The following is a 22273-nucleotide window of genomic DNA, read 5'->3' as shown; positions in this document are numbered from 1 at the left end:
ATTACCTGATTTTTGAAGGGGAATAAATACAATTAAATGAACCACAAAGTTCTCTTCTTCTCCCAACAGACTTCCACCACCTCACCTGGGACACAGTGTTCTCCTTGACCATACATGTCCAAAGCTTTGACTCTCCTGCTTCCCAGAGCAGCTTTGTCACTGCAGGAAGGTTTCATACATACTTATCAAAAAGGAGCATTGGCCATGTTGCATTGTCCAAATGAAATATTCTTCTGTCCCTGCCCTGATAACTTTACCCAGCTTCTCTCCATCACTTTGTTACTCTTGTTTCTGACACTGTTTGGCCAGTGTTTGCTTTTTCCTCACCTTCTGCACATTCAGTTTGTTATTTGCAGCCAGTCCTGAGCATGCCATGAACCTGGCAGTGCTGGAATAATATTTTCCACTGGTGTTTGTGAGGGTCCCCAGGACGAGGTGAGAGATGAGAATTTGACTCCATGTTCACAGAAGGCTGATTATTATTATATTATATTATATTATATTATATTATATTATATTATATTATATTATATTATATTATATTATATTATATTATATTATATTATATTATATTATATTATATTATATTATATTATATTATATTATATTATATTATATTATATATTATGCTATACTAAAGAAAGAGAAGACACATCAGAAGGCTTAACAAGAATGAATAATAAAAACTCGTGACTGACTCGGAGAGTCTGACACAGCTGGCTGTGATTGGTCATTAATTCAAAACAATTCATATGGAACCAATCAAACATTCGCCTGGTGGTAAACAATGTCCAAGCCACAGGAGCAGCAATCAGATAATTATTGTTTTCATTCCTCTCTGAGGCTTCTCAGCTTACCAGGAGAAAATCCTGGGCAGAGGATTTTTCAGAAAATATCATGGTGACATTCCACTGCTAGTGTCAGAAGGCAGCATAAACCAGCCTGCATGGCCAGTGACAGGGCTATGGTGGAGATCTTGTGCATGCTGAGATTTACTAGAGGTGGATAAGGAAGCACTGATGGCCAGGGGTAGGAAAGGAGCGTGGGTGGGAGCCTGGCTCAGCTGTAGCTCCTCTCCACCTCTCGGCAGGGCTGAGGCTGCAGCCCGGTACCAGCCTCAGGTACAGACAGCTCCGTGCTGCTGCTCCTCCCTGGAGCTCAGCCCGGTGAGTCAGCGGCAGCACGGAAACCTCTGCTGTGGTCTGCTCTCAGCAGGCTCAGCTCCCTTCTCCCTCTTGGGGCTGCCAGCTCCTCTGCAGCCTCTCACAAACCTCTGCTGTGGTCTGCTCTCAGCAGGTTCAGCTCCCTTCTCCCTCTTGGGGCTGCCAGCTCCTCTGCAGCCTCTCTTGCAGAGGCTGCTGAGCTGGGGATGTGCTTCCTCCAGAGCCTCCCCCTCCTTTATGCAGGGAAGCCAGAGAGCGAGCAGCTGCAGCAGAGGCTGGGATGTTGCATTTCATGGCAAAACCTTCTCTTCCCTGGAGAAGGTTTTTCCCTCTTCACTTTTGAAGGTGGAGGCTCTGACTGACTCTTGCAACGGATGGGACTTTACCCACAGTCATCACTCAGTTACTCTTTTCTCTAAGAAGGCTGTTAAGATGCTGCTGTTGGCTTTTAAACCAGAAGCAGTCTTCCAGAAGCCTTGTGAGGTTTTGGTTGTGTTTTTCTATTGCTTATCAGCACCATCAGTATATTGCTTATATTACCCTAAGGTTTATGGTGTCCCTCCTGCCTGCAGAAGGACTGAGGCACAGGGTGCAGCCCAAGTGGCTGTTTCCTAAAGCAGTGCCTTCCTAAGAGCACAGAGGGATCTTAGGGTGGGCTGAGGCTGGTTGTTTATACCCCTGGAGGAAATCAGCAGAAGCCTTCAGTGTGGAAAAGCATCTGCTGCCTGCCTCACCACCAAATATATCCTCTCACACTAAGCATAGGGAAATGTCTGCTCTGCATACTTGTTTAGCTCTCAACACAGGCAAGCATTGTCAGCCTTGGATTTTTCATAGAAAAGGAGCCAAATCTGTTTCCTCTCCCACTTTTCTTCGAGATCATTATTTTAACCATTCACTCAGGTTGTATCTGCACCTTGCACAGGTGGCAGCTCTGCTCACAGGTTGGCCCTGCTCTGGCCTCTCTTTATTCCCACCATCTCCATGTTCCTTCTGACTGTCTCCTGCCTTTTTGCTTGGTGTGGATTTTGCAGGAAGCATTTCCCCAGAGCTCCTGTTTCTGCCCCCTTTGGCACGTTCCTGTGGTTTCCATGCTGGTCTGCTGTGATACTGTTCTGCTTTCCCAGCCAGCCATGCAGCCCCCCTCCTTCTTGTGCTGTGCATGCTGCCCTGTTCCAGCTGTGGGTTTCTATATTTGAGGAGAAATATTCTGGTAATCTCTTCTTTTAAATTTCTGGGCCCATTGTACCCTGAGTGAAGAATTCCCCTGTCTTCCAGAAGAGAACATATAATTTGGTTGCTTTTGTGCTGTATATAAAAGCTTACAAGTTTCCTGCTCCTGGTATTTCTCTTAAATCCAACATTTTTCAAAGTTTGATCTATGAATGCAGGATCTTTAAAGTCTCTGTGGCACACTACAATAACCTGCTTATTCTTCTCCATTTAACTTCTGAGCAGTGCTCCTGCCTCTGATTTAGACATATTAAATGAAAAATGTGGCTTTCATTCATCTCCCCTTTCAGGCTCTCTTTGCCTCCTTGAAGAGCTGAAGTTTTTCCTTGAATCTTTTTCAACTGTCACAAGTGTTTTGGGGAGGCTGAGGTAGATTAGGTTTTATAGCTACTCTGTTCCACATTCCATACCTGCTTTTCCCACCTGTTGCCATGTTCTGTGATTAGAACCTCACCTTTTGTCCCCTGCAGCATTGTGATCTCTAAGAAGGACTTTACAATGTGATTTGGACAAGTCACTAATATAATGTAGGGAAATATTTCTCTCAGTTTGAAAGCAAAAGTTGTAGGGAAAGGTTTCTCTCCATTTGCAGCTGCTGAAATAACAACTGCACCTTTCAGCTGGAGCCTTCTGCCATTTGCAGGCCCAGCCCTTTTCAGATGTGACTGCAAACCTCAGCCTCCTTCTGCAGCTCTGTGCCCAGGGATGTGTGCTGAGCCTGGCCCTGCCCCTGGCTCCTGGGGGTGAATAGTCACATGTGACAGAATGGGGCCAGTGGCTGCAGGTGGCCCTCTGCCAACACACTCAAAGCAGCCTGGGGAAAGCTTCACTTCTCCTCCAAGGAAGATGCTGTCCAGGCCAGCTCCCTCTTCCCAGCAAGACACACGGAGGGGTGTAGCCCCACATTTCTCTTCAAAGAGAAAAGCAAGGCACAATTCTTCCCAAAAATAATTCTTATCATTTGCTGTGCCTGTGTTTGTGCCAAAGTAGAATGCAATATGGAGATTGTTTGCCCACAGTGATGGTGTTTTTGTTCCTTGGCCTGTCAGGGCCAGGTGTGTGTGTGTGTGTCAGGACTGTTGGGTGACAGTCACGAGATTCTGGGCAGTTGGGTGCAGATGAGTGCTTGGCAGGTTCAGTTTAGATGTAATGTAACATAATGTAATATAGTACAGAATAATATAGTATAATACAGTAATTAATTAGCCTTCTGATAAGATGGAGTCAGATGCATAATTTTTCTCTCCCGTCGTTGGGGCTGCCTGCAAATTCAATAGAGGGGGTGCTGGTGCTCATCCTCCTGCACCTCAGCATGCAAATTCAATAGAGAGGATGCTGGTGCTCATCCTCCTGCACCTCAGCATGCAAATTCAATAGAGGGGGTGCTGGTGCTCATCCTCCTGCACCTCAGCATGCAAATTCAATAGAGGGGGTGCTGGTGCTCATCCTCCTGCACCTCAGCATGCAAATTCAATAGAGGGGGTGCTGGTGCTCATCCTCCTGCACCTCAGCATGCAAATTCAATAGAGGGGGTGCTGGTGCTTATCCTCCAGCACCTCAGCATGACAAAGGCTGGTGGCCACATATCTTCCCCTTGGGGACATTTGGCTTCACCAGCCCTGCAGTAAATCAGGGCCAAATCTGCTGCCAGAGGTCAGTGGGGGGTGCACCCTGCCACCGTGGAAACAGGAAATGGTAAGAGGCAAAAGTTTTTTTTTTGAGCTCAGTTGGCCATTGAGAAAGTGGAGAGTTATTTGTTGTTCTTATCTTTCAGTGAGACTTTGCTTCCTGTGTTATTGTAGGTAATGCAGAAGTCATCTTCCTTTGTGAACCTCATTTCTGCAAGATCTCTCAGTTCACAGCTTCCCCTTCACATTCCATTATGTAAAAGGTTCTCCAGTCACATCTGACTCTGAAGTTGTATTTGAAAAGAAGAGATGCCAGAGATGTAGGCTGGGGGGAGCAAGGATAAACCCCATTTAGATCTGTGGGGTTTGGGGATTTGCAGTTGGTGTCTTGTCTGTGCACAAACAGATGGAAGGATAAAGCTCCAGAAGAGGCAGAGAGCACAGTGAACAGTCTCATGGGCATTGATGGGCACGTGGAGGGGCAGAGCCTGGGCTGGGGCAGCACATCTCAGGGTGCTGGCATCCAGGGAGTGGCTGGTGGGGACCCTGAAGGACAGGCCACTCCTGCACTGGGGACACCATGAAGGATATCCTTGGAGACTGGAGAAACCAGGCGTGGTCTGAGCTTTTCTTTCATTCAGTGTTAAGAAACATCTATTTGATCATCTTCCCTGGCATGGGGAGATTCTAAACAAACAGATTTGGTGACACTAGAATTCTTTGACAAAGTGATAAAGGGGGCAGGAGAGGGGAGGGCTGTGTTCCCTGTGTTCTGAGCTGGGCAGGCTGCAAGGGCAGATACTCTGCTCCCTTCTTTAATTAGATAATTAATCACAGCACTACCTTTGGAGGGCAAGCCTTGCCCCTGGAGGTCCCACGCTCCTGCAGACATCCTGGAAGGATTGGGGGGGAGCCTTTGCTCACTGAGCACTGAAAGTGTTCTGACATTTCCTGCAGCACCTGGATCCACAGCACTGCTCACCTCCCTCCACCTTGTGGACTCAGCAGCCCCCTGCCTGGCAGGAGATAAATCATTCTTGGAGTGGCAGCAGCCCCCAGATCAGGGTGAATTGCTGAACAGATCTTGAAGGCACCACAGCCCTGGGGGGGTGGGCTGGCATGGAATCCATGCCACCCCTTCCCTTGCCTTGGGGCTGTCTCCACACAAGTCCTTGTGGAAGGCTGTGCTGCCCTTGCCCTGATGAGCAGGAGGAGAGGAGCTGGCCTGAAGCTTGTGTACCTCCTCATGTGCTGTACAGCTGTGGAAACAAAGGAGAGCACTCCTGTATTTGCTGGGAAATGCCTCGATGAAGGCAGGAATGATGAATCTGACTCCATGTTCTCAGAAGGCTCATTTATTATTTTATAATACTATATTATATTAAAGAATACTATACTATACAAAAGAATACAGAAAGGATACTTACAGAATGCTAAAAAGATAATAATGAAACTCCTGACTCTTGGCCCTGATTGGCCAAAGAGTGAAAGCAACTCCCAGCAGAATGCAATGGAACAATCATCTGTGGGTGAACAATCTCCAAACACATTCCACATGAGCACAGCACAGGAGAAGCAAATGAGATAAGAATTGTTTTCATTTTTTCTTTCCTTTTCTCAGCTTCCCAGGAGAAAAATCCTGGGTGAAGGGATTTTTTCAGAGAATGTGAATGCCACAGAGCAGGAGCTCAGAGGATGCTGAGCTCCTGAGCTGGCCATGAAGTGCTGGCCATGAAGTGCTGGTCATGTGCTTGAGCCTGGAGAGTCACTGCTTCACACAGAGAGGGGGGCTTGGCTGTGCCATTGACAGAAACTGTGTCAGGGATTCTGCCCGAGCCTGGAAAAGATGGAAATGGGACTTGCCGAGGCTGAGACAGGCTAAGAGGAAGCAGGGAACCAGTCTGGCAGGGAGAGCATGGGCAAGAGGCTGCATGAGGCAGGGGAGGCATTGCTGAGAGCCTGCAGCTCCAGAAATGCTTCAGAAAGCCATGATCACAGCCAGGCAGGCATAAAAATAACATGTGGAAAGGTTATGTGGCATGGACACAGGATCAAGTCACAAGAGTTCAGAATCTAATGGGAGCAAAAGAGCCCAAGTGTTGGAGATATGAGAAAGGCACCTTGCAAGACAGTGTAGGCATGGGGGCTGAAGTGTTTCTCATTGGAAGTGGGAAATATGGGAAAACAAAGAGGAGAAGGCTGCTGTAATACCTATAGGAACAAGGTGCTAAATGCATGAAAGGCAAAATCCTCATGGCATTTAAAAAAATATATCAGGAAAGCATGGGTCAAGCACTTGAAACTTGTGAAAGAAAATGGTTATAACAACTGTGAAAAAATATGATCCTACACACCCAAATGATGGTAGAGGAGTAGGGTTATTGTTGGCACTATAAAAAATCAAAGTAACTGGGGTCAGTCTTGCAGAAAGCAGTGGGTGAGACAGAGACTGTTCTAAGAACAGGCTGAAGTTCCTCTGATACACCATTTGTGCTTCAGCAGCTGGAAAGGGAAACAGGGCAGGAAGTAAGCAGGGAATGGAAAATGTTTGCCATTTTCCTCAACTTTGAAAGTTCCCTCTTAGTTTTGTGAGGAGGGAAAGCAGTGAAAGTACAGTGAAAGCAGCAGCAGTCACCCAGATGAGTGGAAATTTCTGTATTCCTCATCAGCCTGGGAAGGAGGTGACAGTTTTAAGTCAGTGCCAAGTGGAGACAGTTTTGGTTTTTTTAATTTTCCTTACTAAATTTAAACCTCCTGCACCAGGCCATCCCTGCTCTGTCTGAAGAGGTGTGACAGCTGCAGAGGGGCACACAGGGCACATCCTGACCCTGCCACGGGTCTGGCAGAGCTGAGCTGGCAGACTGAGGGGACAGGAGCAGAGGGGTGGTGCTTCCAAGGCAGGTGTGCTCTGCAGGCAGCTGTGCTGTGCAGCTGGGGGGCACCCAGGCTGTGCTCTGAGCACAACCCTCCTGCCCAGGGACAGTCAGGGCTGGGGGCTGGACACCTCTTTGTATCAGGCATTTTGAGCAGGAAGGTTGTACCTGAGCTCCTTGAGTATTCTGAGAGGTGTTAAGGAGGGAGGGATGCTTGGGAGGCACCCCCACATCCTCACTTAAATACCTCTAAAGCAAACCAGGGCAAATGGCACGGGCAGGGTGGCCTTAGGAGGAAGGAGTGCTGCCTCCCAAATGCTCAGCTTGTGACTGCAGTCTTGCAGTTAAATGTAGCAGTCAGTGTAAATCACTGTCTGAAATTCCTGTACATGTCTTATCAACCGGTGACATCTTTATTTGCCCTGACTCCTTGTTTATCTGAAATCTCAAGGTCAGAGAAGAATCCTGCATTGTTTTCCTTCAGCAGTACAAAATCACTCCTGCCTCAGCTGTGTGCTTCCCAGTGGGCTGTAGGTCCCCAGGGTAATTCTGGTGCTTTCTGGCCTACTGTGCTGTACCATAAGTGCTCTGGTGCTAGTGGGCATCCTGAAGGGCAGGATTTGCCACCAGCAGCTTCCCACAGCACCCCCCTGCAGCCAGAGCTCTGCTCTGCCCCTTGAATCCTGTACCAGCACAGGGAGCAGTCCCTCCTGGTGCCCAGAAGCACAGAGGATGTGGCAGCACCAGGACACAGGTAGCCTGGCCAGCAGAGCCTGCACTTTGCAGGACAGTGGGAAGAGGGAAGGGTTTCTTGGATCCTTGCCCACAGGTGGAACTTGTATAACCTAAAGTTCAAATATTTTATTTTGGTTACTTTGATGCCTTGAGAGGCTACCTGTAACAGAGGCTAGACAGTGTTAAACAAAGAAAGGAGGGATTTATGTAAAGGCCTTCAAAGGATACACCTTGGGCAGTACAAGAGCCTGACCTGGGCTACACCCAAGATGGACCCTGGGTCATGAGTTTTACAATTTTATAAGTTTTGGTCCATCTCCACATTGGGGTTAATTGTCCAGTTACAGGCCCAGATTATGCAGTCCCATCCTCCCAGTTTGCTCTCCTCAATTTGCTGTTGTTTGCACTTTTTGGGCCTGAAGCTGTAATGGTGCCCTTGGTTCTGGTGCTGGAAAAGGATTGTTTGTGTGACTGAGCTGTGAGGAGAACTTGCCAATACTTTATGTGCAGTTCAGAGTCACACACCACTGCACTACAGAATCTGGAAAATAGGAAAGCTCAAACTTAAGGCATCAACCCTGACAAGTTACACTGCTGAAGTTTCACAAGGAAGTGCTGGCCCTGTCCTGCACCACGTGCACAGCATGAGTGGAGCCACACTTCTGACAGCAGGGCTAAAAATCTATCTGGATGTGCTGCCTTTTCATTTTGTTTTTGCACATTTTGAAAAACAGAGTTTACTCCTTAGAATTTTTAGAAGTTTAATAATAAGATAAAAAAAGGACAATATTTCCAGTGCTGGGGTGTTTTTGATGAATGGCCAAAGAGCACAGCAATAAACTTAAAATCATGTTCTCTATATACAGTTCTGTTGCTGGGGTTACATGCATATTCATTAGCTTATATATTATTTAAACATTCCTGAGAGCTTTTGATGTTGCTAGGACTCCTTATGTTTAGGTTTCCCATCCTGACTCATCTGAATGACATCCTGAGATCAAGTCAATAAATTTTATTCCTTCTTGTGGTTTCATCCCCATTGTTTCACACTTTTCTGGTAAGAGGAGGTAACGAGCTCTTCTCTGAGCCTTCTCTGGTGCTCTGTCTTATGTCACTGTTATCACTTGGAGAGGTCAGTCCATGGCTGGCTTTACACTGTTCTCTTAGTTACACAAAATCCTTTTCACACCTTATGTGTTGTGGTGTTGTTGGGCCCCCAGGATGAGGTGAGAGATGAGAATTTGACTCCAAGATCTCAGAAGGCTGATTTATTATTATTATATTATATGATATTGTATACTAAAACTAGACTAAAGAAAGAGAAAGGAGACATCAGAAGGCTAGACAAGAATGATAATAAAACCTCATGACAGATTCAGAGTCCTGACACAGCTGGACTGGGATTGGCCATTAATTAAAAACAATTCACATGGAACCAATCAAAGATGCACCTGTTGGTAAGCAACTTCTAAACCACATTCCAAGCAATCAGGTAATTATTGTTTACATTTCTTTCTGAGGCCTCTCAGCTTCTCAGGAGACAAATCCTGGTGAAGGGATTTTTCAGAAAATATCCTGGTGACACTTATGTTTTGCTAAGGTCTATAGCACAATTTGTTCATCACACCACTATTTCTGTAAGTGATACATAGATATCCTGTTCATCACACTACTCTTTCTATGAGCAATACAGGGCATACTTAAGCTGATGGATTTTATTATATTTACAAGCAGCTAAAAAAACTTATCATTTGCATCATAGCTAAATACTTATGGTCAACAACAACATGCAAAAGCTAATACATAAATGCAAAAGCCAATATTATCTGGTCATTTTTAACATCCTTCTCTCTCCCATTTTTTGTTTTTAATGAGAAACCAGAAGTCACCTATACTAGTGCTGCTGGGTGAGTCCACCAGAAGCATGGTGAAGGACACCAATTTCTCTAAAACAAGCATCATGCTGTGAATTTTTAAGACAGAAAACTTTAATTATCCTTGTTATACAAGCAACAGTGGCCATGGAGTGGTCTGAGACACAGGAGTCATGTGGTGGCCAGGCACTGGAGCAGTGACAGACTTTTCCCCTGAGAGTATTTTGGAAATCATCCCCCAAAAAGTGCATCTTGATATTGAATTATAGTAGTAGACTGACAAGCTTTCCTGACTACCAACCTCCATGCTATGCTTCTAGTAGAAGAAATTCTAGATATTTCATTAAATCACGAAGCTGTGGGGCTCAGGGTGACATGGTCCCATTCCCCAGTTTGTCACATCAGGGCTCATATGGAGTAAATTTTGCTGTGATGCCACCAATGCAACCAAGCTTCCCAAGTATTGTCATTCCTGGAAAGTGCTTTTTCAGGCCCTGCTGAAGCAGGTGCTGTGTGAGCGTTTTTTAGGCCTATTTTGGACACAGTTTAAAAAGTCAGCACACCAGATAGCTGCATCCTGTTGGATACCTTGCCTCCCCTATTGTCTTTTTTCAAACAAGGATTCAAAGCATGGGCACAGGACATGCTGTAATCAGCATTTATGGCACCCTTACAATAACTTCCTCTTGCACTTCTTGAGGAAACCAACATCAAGACTGAACATGAAATAATTTTATTTGTTGATCTTCCAATTCCCTGAATAGGAGGCTCCAGAATTTGGAGGAAGTACACTTGAATTTCCAATGAAATGTAACAAAATGAGAAACCAAATACCTCTCACTACCCCAGACAATTCTCTGAAAATCTTAAAAGTTCAGAATCTGCACATTGCTTTGTTAAGCAACATCTTGCTGGGACTATGGGGTGGAGCTTCTTGCCCACAGGAGTGTGGATCAACAGAGTAAGGGCTTTAAAATCTGTCCTTGAACTACCACATTTGTGACTTGAAAGTGCAGTTATTTATTTGGCATGCCTCAGGATGATCAATTCAGCATCTGAAGGTGTAGAGTGTATTAAGGAGCAGGCATATATATGATAACAAAACTGTACCCAGGAGAACCAAGGGGAAATTGCAGACTTTAAGGTGAATGACACATGGCAAAAATAGCCTCCCTGCTAGGGGTGGTGGAAAGCCTTATCCTTTCCAGCACAGGGTTGCTCAACATCAGGTAGCTGATTACTGCAGGAAGAAATGTGACACTTCCATCAGTTCAAAGCACAGTTCTGATTTACAGGAAAGAAGGGATAATGCAGTGTTTGTAGAAGCAGGCAGGAATGTGTGTATTTGGACATGGGTTGGCTTATCATGAGTTCACTGAAAGGGAAGGTAAGCAACAATTTCTCAGATTTTGCCTAACACATGTTTTAATTTCAGCCCTGCTGTAGTGAGTCAGACAGCTCCACCAGCCAGATGAGAGCACCCTGCAGAAGTGAGCATGGAGCCTGTGCAAGGCCCCCATCACTGTCCCTTTGCCAGGGCCAGGCAGGAACTGTGACAAGTGACACCCTCTGGTGAGCACAGCCAAAATCTCTGGCCCAACCCAAAGCCCTCCCTGCACATGCTGGGATCACAGGGTGGGTACAAAACCACTCCACAGCCCAGAGGACACTGAAAATGGGGGTTTCTGCTGAGGCCACCTTTCTCTGTTCGGTGTGTGCTGAGTTTTAATGCATTTTTGAAGGTTTCTTTGACTTACTGGGCTGAGTTCAGCTCAGATAAACTCCTAATTCTGCAGCTCCACACAAACATACAACAGATAGGGTATGAAACAGGGAGTCTGGACATGCTGTTCTTCATTCTGGCCTGGGCTAGAACATCTCTGTAGGAGAGGTTGCATCTGTTCAGGATTCTGAGGAGTTGGATGTCTTGATGAGAACTACTTTAAAATGTTTTCTTGAATTTATTTTTCCAGTTAACTAACCTTTTGCTGGTTGTTTTGGGTGGAGGTTTTTTTTTCCTAACAAATGTAAGAAAAATATTTTTATTAAATTCCATCAATAAAAGCACTTTGAATTGAGTGGTTTTCATGTTGGAGTTTTTGGTTTTCATTAAAATGTTCTGTTACCACTAATGGCAGGTGCTGACCAGAGTGGCTGAATTTTTTTTCAGGGTCTGCCTCTGGACTGCCTTGTAATGAAATGGTTTTTTGTGCACAGTCTAATTACTATAGGCTGACAATCAAACAGGATGACTCAGCCAGCCCCAGACCAAGCTCATTGGATCTTTGAGCCATGTGGATTGTTTGCATCTCACAGGGGACAAAATTATAATATTCCTGTAAAAGCAACTGCTGGCTCAGAATATTCCTCTGGACAACAAAAGAAAGACCCTGCCCAACTTCAGGGCACTGTGATCTGTGATGGTTTACAGTAGAGAGAGGAGAGGGAGGAGAGGAGAGGGGTTTGGTGTGTTACTATTTCAGGACTGTGCACTTAACATTCATGGGGAAGGCAGTTGCCTCCCCAGTCACTCCTTTCCCCACCCCTACACCCCCCAAAAAATTAAACTAGAAGTGCCAAAACCCAAACCCAAACACTTCAGAGACCCCAGAGAGTGAAAGACCAGAGCCTGTGGAAGCTCTTCATTAAGTGCAAAGTCAGGCAGATTTGGGCTGACTTTGCAGAGAAGCAAACTGCCGTGCTCAGAGCTGGGCAAGGGAGATAATCCAGAGCTACCTAAAGTGTGGATTACCATGAAGTAAGCAAAATTTTGGGACTGTCTTCAACCAAAGTCTGACATGACCAGCTGATGGTCATGTCTTGGCTGTGACAGCTGCACTCTGCATCTGCAGAGGGAAGGGCAGCTCTTCTGCAGGCAGGAAATCTTTCAAGGATGGACACTGGCCTCTGCTGACCCCCAGGAATGAACATTGACCATGGACTGGCTGCAGTCAACTGCACTCTTCCTGCCAGCCCAAAAAAACAAACATCCAGGAAAAAGAAACAAGACTCTGCACCAGGGCTCCTCTTGCCCAAGAGCCGGGGCTGGGGAACTCTGTTCTTGTGCAAGAAAATTTCTCTTGCTCATCTCTTGACCTCCCAGACTGTTGGCTGTGCTCCAAGGAAGACATCCTCCTCCTCTTCCAGAGCACTTCTGGGGCTGCAGCAGCCTGACTTCCAGCAAATGTGTTAGTGAAAAATTCCCAGGGCTCCCCGTGCCCTTCTGCCTGTAGCAGCTTCACCTGGGAAATCCCAGCTGCTGCCTCAGTAGGTTATGGCTCACAGGGCATGTGACACTGGACTTTCTTCCACAATTAGGACATTGCCTTAGATGTGCAGGCAGGAATTTAAAGAAGTTTCAGTTACATTCTTGTGGTGTTTGTGAGGGTCCCCAGGACGAGGTGAGAGATGAGAATTTGACTCCATGTTCTCAGAAGGCTGATTTATTATTTTATGATATTACATTAAAAGAATGCTATACTAAAACTATACTAAAGAAAGAGAAAGGACACATCAGAAGGCTTAACATGAATTAAAAACAGAAACTCGTGACTGACTCAGAGTCTGACACAGCTGGCTCTGATTGGTCATTAATTCAAAACAATTCACATGGAACCAATCAAACATTCACCTGGTGGTAAACAATGTCCAGCCACATTCCAAAGCAGCAAACACAGGAGCAGCAATCAGACAATTATTATTTACATTTTTCTCTGAGGCTTCTCAGCTTCCCAAGAGAAAATCCTGGGCAAAGAGGATTTTTCAGAAAATCTCGTGGTGACACATTCTGAACTTAACCAGTCTACAGTCTGGTCTTTGGAGGACAGCAGGTTCTGTGGCAATATGTGGTGGGTTCAGTGCTGGCCAATCACCAGTGCACTCACTGGGATGCACGCACCCATTTCCTGCTCTGAGGTAGGACTAGGAGACAGGCAAAGCAGGCTCAAAACTATAAAAGGGTATAAAGAAAACATTATTAACAGTAACTAAAATAAAGAGTAACAAGCATCAAAACAAAACCTTCAGGACACTTCTCCTCTCCCTACAATCTTTTCTTTCCCAATGACAATGTAAAGAAACAAAACCTAAAATTTTAGACAGTTTGCCACCTCTAGAATAGTCTTTCTTCTGTTCACTTAGGGAGAGAAGTCCCTCTTGTTAATGTTAGGGAGACTTCTCCACAAGAAAACAGTTCTGTTGTGGCTCTCTTCACCAATAGCAGCCACTTAGGGAAACTGCAATCGTGAAATCCCTCCCATTTTCCACAAGCTTTTCCCCCAGGTGTGTTTAGGGGTCATGTCAGCTTATGGGGTAGTGTTTTAAAAATGAGCTGTTCAAAGACAAAGGTTCTCATTATCTGTTTCTGAAACCGTCTTCTTCCTGGGGCCACAGGATTTTCATCACTCTTCTCTCCTTCTCTGCTCAAGCTTCCCACATCATCACTGCTACTTAATCACCTGCTTGCTTTGGCATGGAGGCATTTGCTCGATATCAATTTGAACCCTTCATCCCTCCAGGCTTTCATGAGCTACAGGGAAGCAGAGTCTGATGTATCAATTACATCTTTCTCCATCGATTTACAAGAGCCCCAAGATCAAGACATCTCCTCATCCCTCCCATCTGGGTCTTGACTTCTCTTTCACTGACCTCGATGTCTTCGTGTTGCTCCTCTACATTGTTTGCATTCCTATTCCTTCCCTCACTCGAGGGAGGATGGCAGCACTGAACGAGTTAATATCTCACCCAGGGTCTGCAGATGGTCACCTGTCACTGCCCCAAAGGGAAAGAGGAAGTTCCTGGGTTTCTTATGTCTTTAACATTTGTATTTCACAGAAACGTGTACAGCTTTCCAGTGGCTGGAAGTGCTGTATCACTTCTGTAAATGATTCCCAAGAAAAACCACCACACAATAGCAAGAGCATCAAGTTCAGCCACTGATGTTGTGTAACCTCCATGATCTGCAGAAAAGGATTTCCTTATTTTCTTTGTAGGAAGGCTAACATGCTGCGCCCTTTTCTTTTTTTCCTAACCGTGATCAAGATAATGTGCAGGGGTGAGGGGTAAAATGTCACTCGTAATCTGTTTCTACTAAGCTTAAAAGTTTATGAGTTCCTTTCTTGCCATTTTCTTCCCCACTTCACAGTCTCAAAGGGCTGAAGACATCAGCAATGTTGGTTGCAGGAATCATTCTAGGTCTTCGTTGTTGAGACTTTAATCTTCTCTACCGTGGGAAGAAAACAAAGAAAATTCTACCTGCAGTTTATTTTTAGCTTGGCTGGAACATAACAGCAAAGAGTGTGGTGTGATTTTTCTCATTGGCATGTTGCTATGCATCATGATCTGGCTTCAGAGCAACCTCCTCCAGTGCCAGCGTGGGAGGAGGTGGGAGGTGAGTGGGGCTGGGTTACCTGTGTCTGCATTTGCTGTTCTGCCCCACTGCTGTAAAAAAACAATCACAGCCCTGGGAGGTTATAAAACAGAGTACTTGGGGTTGTGGCCCCGGAGGCAGAGGAGCAATGTGGTCAGTCCCCGTGACCAAGAACCACACCTGAGAAAGCCCCAGCTGCCATGACCTGCCACACTGGGTTTCACTCACTCTGCAAAGATTCCAACACCCTGCCAGGCCTTGGATTGTGCAAAGAATCCAGCCCCCTGCCAGGGCCTGGTAAATGCAGGGCCTGGGCAGAGCAAAGAGTGACTGCTGTGTTTAATGTGTGCTGTGTACGCCACCTCACACCTTTCCCCCCTGCCCTGACCTGCTGCTGTGCATAGAGGCAAACCTGGGCTGGGCTGACAGGGAGCTGAGCAGAAGGGCAACCCTGGTGAGCCAGATCCTAGCTCGGGGTCTGGCCCCCTCTCCCTCCTCTGACAGATGAAGGGATGATGAGCTGCTGTGCCATCCAAAACTCTGTGCTTGTGCTGGTAGAATTGGAGAAGAAACCGTGGCCCACAGGCTGCTGGGATTTGTGGTGATCCGTTCATTTGCAGGCAGGATCCTAGTTCAGAGTGAGATATTGCTTTCTTCTATGGGAGGCAACTCAGTGACAGAATTTTCCAGCCAAAAAGATGGGATCTGCCTGTTTTAGCTTGGGCTGTGTGTAGACTTGCATGTGTAATGTCTGCAACTGAGATCTGAGACAATTGAACCTGCCTAATTGTTGCTGTGTGTATGCATACACTGTGTGTGTGCCAGCACGGATTATACATCTTCCCTTCTCCTTCCTGCTGCTGCCTGGGGTGTGCTGTTTCTGCCACAGTTAAATGTGTCATATTTTTATTGAATAGCAACGTCCCAACTGAAGAGAGAAATACAACACAGGCATAATGAATCATGGGCTCTGTGGACTTGCTCAGCCCCAGGAGGCTGGAGCAGGCCAAGGGATGAAACACCGTGGGCTAACTCTTGTTTTCTTCACTTTTGCCTGCAAAGTGCACCCACGGGAATTCAGAAAACAATACTCATCCTGCCTGTGCAAGAATCCAAGGATCCTAAACCGGCCAGGAGGAAAAGCATGTGCAGGAGGCAAGAGGGCCAAGTGGCATAGTGCTCCTCTCTGCACAACATCCCTCTCTGAGGAGGGGTCTGGCTGCTGCTGCTGCCTGGGGAGCCTGGCCAGGGGCTGGAGGGTACTGATCCTACCAAAAAATCCTTGGTCAGGCTGAACATGAGCCTCTAACGACACTCCCACTATGAGAAGAATAAATGAAGTGAAGAATACAAACAGAAGTGCACTTGTGCACTATTGTATTGGCTGGGAATGCCCCAACAAAGGCAGGGATGATGCATCTGACTCCATGTTCTCAGAAGCCAATTTATTATTTTATGATACTATATTATATTAAAGAATGCTATACTATACTAGAGAATACAGCAAGGATACTTACAGAATGCTAAAAAGATAATAATGAAAACTCCTGACTCTCTCCAGAGCCCTGACACAGCTTGGCCCTGGTTGGCCAAAGAGTGAAAACAACTCCCAGCAGAATGCAATGGAACAATCACCTGTGGGTGAACAATCTCCAAACACATTCCACATGAGCACAGCACAGGAGAAGCAAATGAGATAAGAATTGTTTTCCTTTTCTCTGAGGCTTCTCAGCTTCCCAGGAGAAAATCCTGGGCGAAGGGATTTTTTCAGAGAATGTGAATGCCACAGTGCACACCATGCAAGCTTTTCCCTCTGCTCAGGGCAGGGCAGGCTTCAGGACAGATGTCAAAAGATAAAGCCTGACTGGGGAAGGACCAGAGATGGGCAGCAAGAAAGAGTGGAAGACTTGGAAACACGACCTGTGAGAGCAGGAGGAATGAAGTGGCCTTGGTTAAGCCAGAGGAAGGAGGACTGGGGGGATGAGTTAAGCCTTTAAGTGTTTAAAAGACTACCACAGAGTAAGGCAGTAAATTGGCTTCCCACTGAAGATAGGGGAAATTGCAATGATATTTTGGAAAAGACATTGAGAGAAACTTTCCAACTGCAGGATAAATAAGGACTGGAAAAGATACAGGTTGGCATGTCTCCATCAACAGATGTTTTTCAGACCAGGTTAGACAAATCTCTGTCAAGAATGCAGGTTTTGGCAGCAAGGAAGGACAATGTGGGGTGTTAAGATTAATTTCAGTAGTTTTTGTTAGCTGATTTCACTGAGCAGAAGCCAGAAGCTTCTGGAGAATATTTCTGCCATTGCACAGGGTGAAGGCATTCGTGCATATCCCAAACATGATGGGACCTCCCTGCAACTGCTCTACCCAGCATGTGTGGTTTCCCTGCAGCTCAAGGACAGTCAGGCCAGGCAGTCTGGGAGGTGGCAACTTTTTATCATAAAGCTATTAGAGCTTTAAGCAAAGAGCTAAGAAATTGAAGATGCAGCAAAATATTTTTTCATCTAAGAGCCACTCAAACCCACCTTTATGGGCCTCTTAGTAAAGGAAGGAGTCTTTGAGGAAGATTCCATTTAAAAGCCCCATAAAAGCATTATCTATTGTTCTCAACCTTCTAATATTAGCAGGCCCAGAGCATAAATATTAATCACTTCATTGAGCAGCTGAGTGCTGCTCTGTGATGTTTCTAGCACTGCACAGGTAAGTGTGCTCCTTCCCCACTGATTCACTCATGACTGGAAGCCACACAAATATAGCCCAGAAAATCAGTAGTGCTGGGACACAGCAGCAGCAGCTGCCAGTGCTGGGGGTGGTACAGGAATCCCTGAGCTGGCCTGGGATGTGGCTGGGACAGGACAAGAGCAGGCTTGGACAAGAGCCACCTTTATATGCTGTTCTTCTGACTCTGCTCATCTCTTTAGGGTGACAAATCCAGAGGGGTGACTATGATTCCCAGCATTTTTCCCTGAACTGCTCACACAGCAGCATAGGAAAAAATGACTTGGATGAAGATGCTGATGCCAGCTTTGTTCTCCAGAAAGAAGCTCTGCTGGAAGGTAGGAGTCATAAGCCTGGAAAAGCCAGCACAGCTCAGCACAGCCCTCCGGAATTTGGATGCTCTCCCTCACTCCCCCTGTGGTCTCCTGCTGCTGCTTGCCTGGGGGCATGGCAAGGTGAGTGGGTGAGGTTCACCCCCCAGAGGCTCCTGGGCTCCAGCACATTGCTTTTGGTTATCTGCCGTTTTTGTAAGAGTTTCCAAGGGTAGAGGAAGGGCTGTCTCCACCATGGGTGGTCCCTGTTCAGGTACCCTCATGGTCTGAAACCTCATTACAGCAAGAAGGGAGGGGGTGAGCAGTGTGTGTGTGTGTGTGTTGGGGAAGTGTTTGTTACAGTGGTTTGGGGATTTCTGTACTATCCAGGCAGGTGAAATTGTTAAGTTGTGCTTCTTCCTGCAAGCAGCACAGCACAAGGGGAATCTGAGATGGACTCAAGGAGCAGTGAGAAGGGGACTTCTGTGAGAGGGGAGTGGGTAGAGGGAAGAGGCAGAAAGCAGACCCTGTGTGTTCCTGACCTGAAGGGGAGAGCAGGGGGCTTTTGTGCAGCCCCTTGCACTGACAGTAGATACCTACCACCACATGGTTTAAGTACAAAAGAACTGAGAAGATGCTGAGTGAAGGATCTCAGCTCAGGCTAAGACCTTTCTGAGCAAACATCCACATAAACATACCTCAATTAGTGGTAAGTGTGGGCTGGCCAGCTGCCCATCTCACTTATGTCCCTACTCAAGAGAGCCACAGGAGCTCATCTGCCTTTGGGTTCAGCACATATGTAAGGCCTAACTAGCTTTTAAAGGCCAGGAAGTGCCCTAAACCACTTTTCCTGTCCAGGAAAGTGTCTGCCTGGTGTGAACCCCCAGCCTCAGTGCTCGTGCTCCAAGAGCAGCACTCTCAGCCAAGGGTTCTGAAGGGCACGGGGTGTATAAACCCACCCAAAAACCAAGTCCTGCACCTTGTCCAGGCAAGCAGGCTCTGCCTCCCTGATTCTCCTGGGCAGTGCATCAAACTGCTTGTAGGGAGCATCCCATTCAGCCCCTCTGCAGCCAGGGAGAGGCACCTGGAGACACAATTCTCCCCTGTCAGCTCTCCCTCCAGCACCTGGCTCAGACTGGTACCAGCCATAAGGGGAGTACCTGGGGAGTGCATGGGGTTGCAATGTGAACCTGAATGCTGCAACAGCTCTGGGGGCTATTTATTTTCTGAGGGTTTATTTTGTAATACTTTCTGTATCCTTGCAGGTATTTAATGTTCTCTGACGTTGGAAAGCCCTTGTGAAGACCTTGCTCTGTCCAGTCGGAGCAGAGAGGTACATTGTGCGAGGGAACATCATCTGCAGCCAAGGTGGGAGTAACGCTCAGTGAGATGCTGATATTGGACACAAACTTGTACAATATAACCCCACACCAGATGCCGAGTCCTTTCAAGTTGGAAAAACATGGATGAACCCCAGAAACAGTTTACTTGTTCTTTCCAGTTAGCCCTGGAAGCACAGCAGCCAGGATAGTCACAGTGGTACCATGTCCTGCAGCTGCAATGGAGACTGGCGCTGATTTAAGCAGGGCATTTGTTCTGGCTTGCATGGCTCAGAGTCTGAACTTTTACGATCACAATAATCAGGTTGCCTTGCCTGGACCCTGATTAGTAGATGGCTTGGCAAAACGTATTGCACGCACTGTTCCCTGCTTGTGCTTTGCTTGACAGAGAAGAGGCCAAAAGCAGTTTAAGGCAGTAGCCAGCTGCAGGCAGGCAGTAGCCATGTGCCCCATTTTCCATGCTTTGCGCATCCCTGGGGGTGCAGGGGGTGCCCTGAGGGAGCCGTGGCCCGAACGGCTCTCTGTCCCTGGGCAGCACTGAAATCGGTGCTGGGGGCAGCTGCCTGCGGCTCGCTAATGAACTATTGATGTATCTGCGGTGCAAATTCGAAACAAGCCCACAGTGATGGAGTTAGATGGCAGCTCTGCCAGCGGGGCTCTGCCGCGTCCGTAACGGGGCACGATCGTTTTTGTGCCTTTCCACGCTCTGCTCCCCGGGGCAGGCGGGCACTTCAGGGCCGGCGCTGGGGCTCGCACCGAGGGTGCTGCGGGGTGTGCGGCACTTTGTCCGGCCGTGTGCGGCACCGAGCCAGCCCCGCGGCTCGGGCTGGGGCTGGGGCTGCGCTCCGCTGCCACCCGCCGCTCCCCCGGCCGGGCTGGGCTCGGGGCTGTCGCTCCCGGGCAGCCGCTCCTCCTCTCCGCAGCTGTGCCGTGAGGGGCGGAGGGCGAGGAGGATGCCCCGTGCCCGCCGGGCTGGCGGCGGCGGCGGCGCCTCCCCCGGTCGGCGGCCCCCGCCTCCCCCCGCCTCAGCGCCTTAAATGCCTCGGCCGCGGCGGCGGCAACAAAGGCGGGCGGCGGCCGTGAGTGAGGGGCCGGCCGAGGGTCGGCGGTGAGTGCCTGAGGGGCGGCGGGGCCGGGCTGGCGGTGAGTGCCTGAGGGGCGGTGAGCGACTGAGGGGTGGCGGGACCAGGCTGGCGGTGAGCGACTGAGGGGTGGTGGTGAGTGAGGGGCGGCAGGACCGGGCTGGCGGTGAAGGAGCCGCCGAGGGTTGGCGGTGGGCGAGGCTGAGGTGCCCCGGGGCTCGCAGGTGCCGCGGGAGGACGGGAAGGGCCGTGCCCCGCCGTGCCCGGTCCCGCCGCCCGCGGGGGTCTCGGCTCTGGCGTGAGGCGGCCCCCGGGTGTGAGTGGGCTCCGGCGGGCAGCGTGGGGCGGACGAGCGCCAGCTCCGCTGCGGCGTAACTTTTCTTATTTCTTATTATTTATGCTTATAACCCATCACTATAAACTTCTAAGAGCGGCAGATGTGTATGGCGGCGGCTGCCCGGGCTGCCTGTCCCCCCTGCTCCTGCTGCTCTCGCCGGCGCTTTGGCAGCACAGAAGTCCCCGGTGGCTGCGGAGCCCGGCCGGTGGCGGCTCTGAGGAAAGAGGATGGGCGTGGGATGAGGCAAACCCCGGCCCCTTCCTGCCTCCGGCTTGTGCTCACCCTTGCCTGAATTTGACAGATCCCTGCTGGCCTGGGTCAGCCCGCAGGGACCCGCCAGTCCTAGCAAGGGATTTAATCTGTGAGTAATTTTAGAAGTAGCTGCATTCATCTCTACTAGCGCACAGCAGGTCAGGCTGCAGAGAGAATAAATAATGTGTAGTGTGTTTTTTTGTGCTGCCGTGTACTAGTCTTTCAGGGCAAATCTCTGTTCCTGCATTTATGAGCCCCTGGTAAATCGGATGGGGACCAGGGGCTGAAGGAGTGGGAGCTGCTGCTGCTTTATGCTGTTTCCATATCTGCTTGCTGCAACTGGATCTAATCACTGACAGTGTCAAAACAGAAATATCTGCAAGGGGAAAGGTGCCATGGCAGAGCAGCTGGATGTAGCAGGAGATTTTCTTGGCTGTGAGGGAGTGAGAAACCAGAGCTGCCTATTAATGTGTGAGGAATGAGTCTAACTCTCTCCGTGTGACTCCTCCTTTAGTGGCACACTCACAGGACTGCACTTGCCTAAAGACTGGTAGCTAGCCTGGAATACTTTTCCTGAGCTGGGATAACTTTAAATAGGTGGGAGTACTGTGATGCAAGGCTGCTCCTTGCATCCTCCTGCTCTCAGAGGGGAGTCAGTGGAAGGAGACCCCAGTGGAATGGGGTAATTGTGTATAAGGTGTGTTACTGAGGGGGAGAGGGACAGCTTTCTGTCCTCAGCTCTTGCTGCAAAAACTGAGTATTGTACTGACCTTGGTAGTGCATCTCAGAAAGTCCTCCTCATCTACTGGCATCTGGGACAAAATACTCTCATCCCTCTTGTTTCATCACAGTGCCCTGGGTCACTGTGTCAGGGAAGGTTTAGATGGAGCTCCAAATGAGGGACTCATATAGATATGAGTGATGCTAAATCTTCCCCAGGAGGAAGAATATTAGTAGGAAAAATCTTCCCCAAAAGGCCTCTGGGACAGAGGCCAAGAGTGTCTAATGAGGCAGACTTTTCCTGTTAGCTGCAGTTCTTGTGGGAGGGTGAGAGCCTGGGGGGTTGGAGTGAGCCCCTGTGGGGATGTCAGAGGGCAGGCAGCCCATCCCCAGGTCTGCTCTGCTCTGGGCACCTGATCGCCTCACCTGGGCATCAACCACTGCTCTGGGGGTGATGCAGCTGCTGAGTCGAGACAAATCATGTGTTTTCTTCTGGTTCAGCAAATAAATTGGTTTGGTGATGGTGCTGCAGGGATGAGCAGCTCTGTAGTGCCAAGGTGTGTGCCCTGTTGGTGTTGGGGACAGGGCAGCCGTACAAGGCTGCAGCTTGGCTCCGGAGAAATCTATCCT

At 48.2% G+C, this 22273-nt stretch overlaps 1 protein-coding gene across 6 annotated transcripts in view; it reads left to right on the top strand.

Annotated features, from left to right (window-relative positions):
* The first annotated feature begins 20211 nt into the window (after positions 1-20211).
* Positions 20212-22273, top strand: part of ST6GAL1 (ST6 beta-galactoside alpha-2,6-sialyltransferase 1) — a 45813-nt gene continuing 43751 nt past the window's right edge. For 5 of the 6 annotated variants that reach the window (XM_059854940.1, XM_059854944.1, XM_059854942.1 and 2 more), the window contains exon 1: positions 20212-20360. The gene's annotated coding sequence lies outside the window, so the exon portion shown is untranslated. Of the gene's footprint in view, positions 20396-22273 lie in introns of all 6 variants that reach the window. The other variant, XM_059854941.1, reaches the window with a different exon arrangement.

Source organism: Haemorhous mexicanus, chromosome 10, assembly GCF_027477595.1.
Source record: "Haemorhous mexicanus isolate bHaeMex1 chromosome 10, bHaeMex1.pri, whole genome shotgun sequence".
Taxonomy (NCBI): Eukaryota; Metazoa; Chordata; class Aves; order Passeriformes; family Fringillidae; genus Haemorhous; species Haemorhous mexicanus.
The sequence above is the reverse complement of the archived record's forward strand: the minus strand, read 5'-3'. Positions and strand labels throughout refer to the sequence as shown.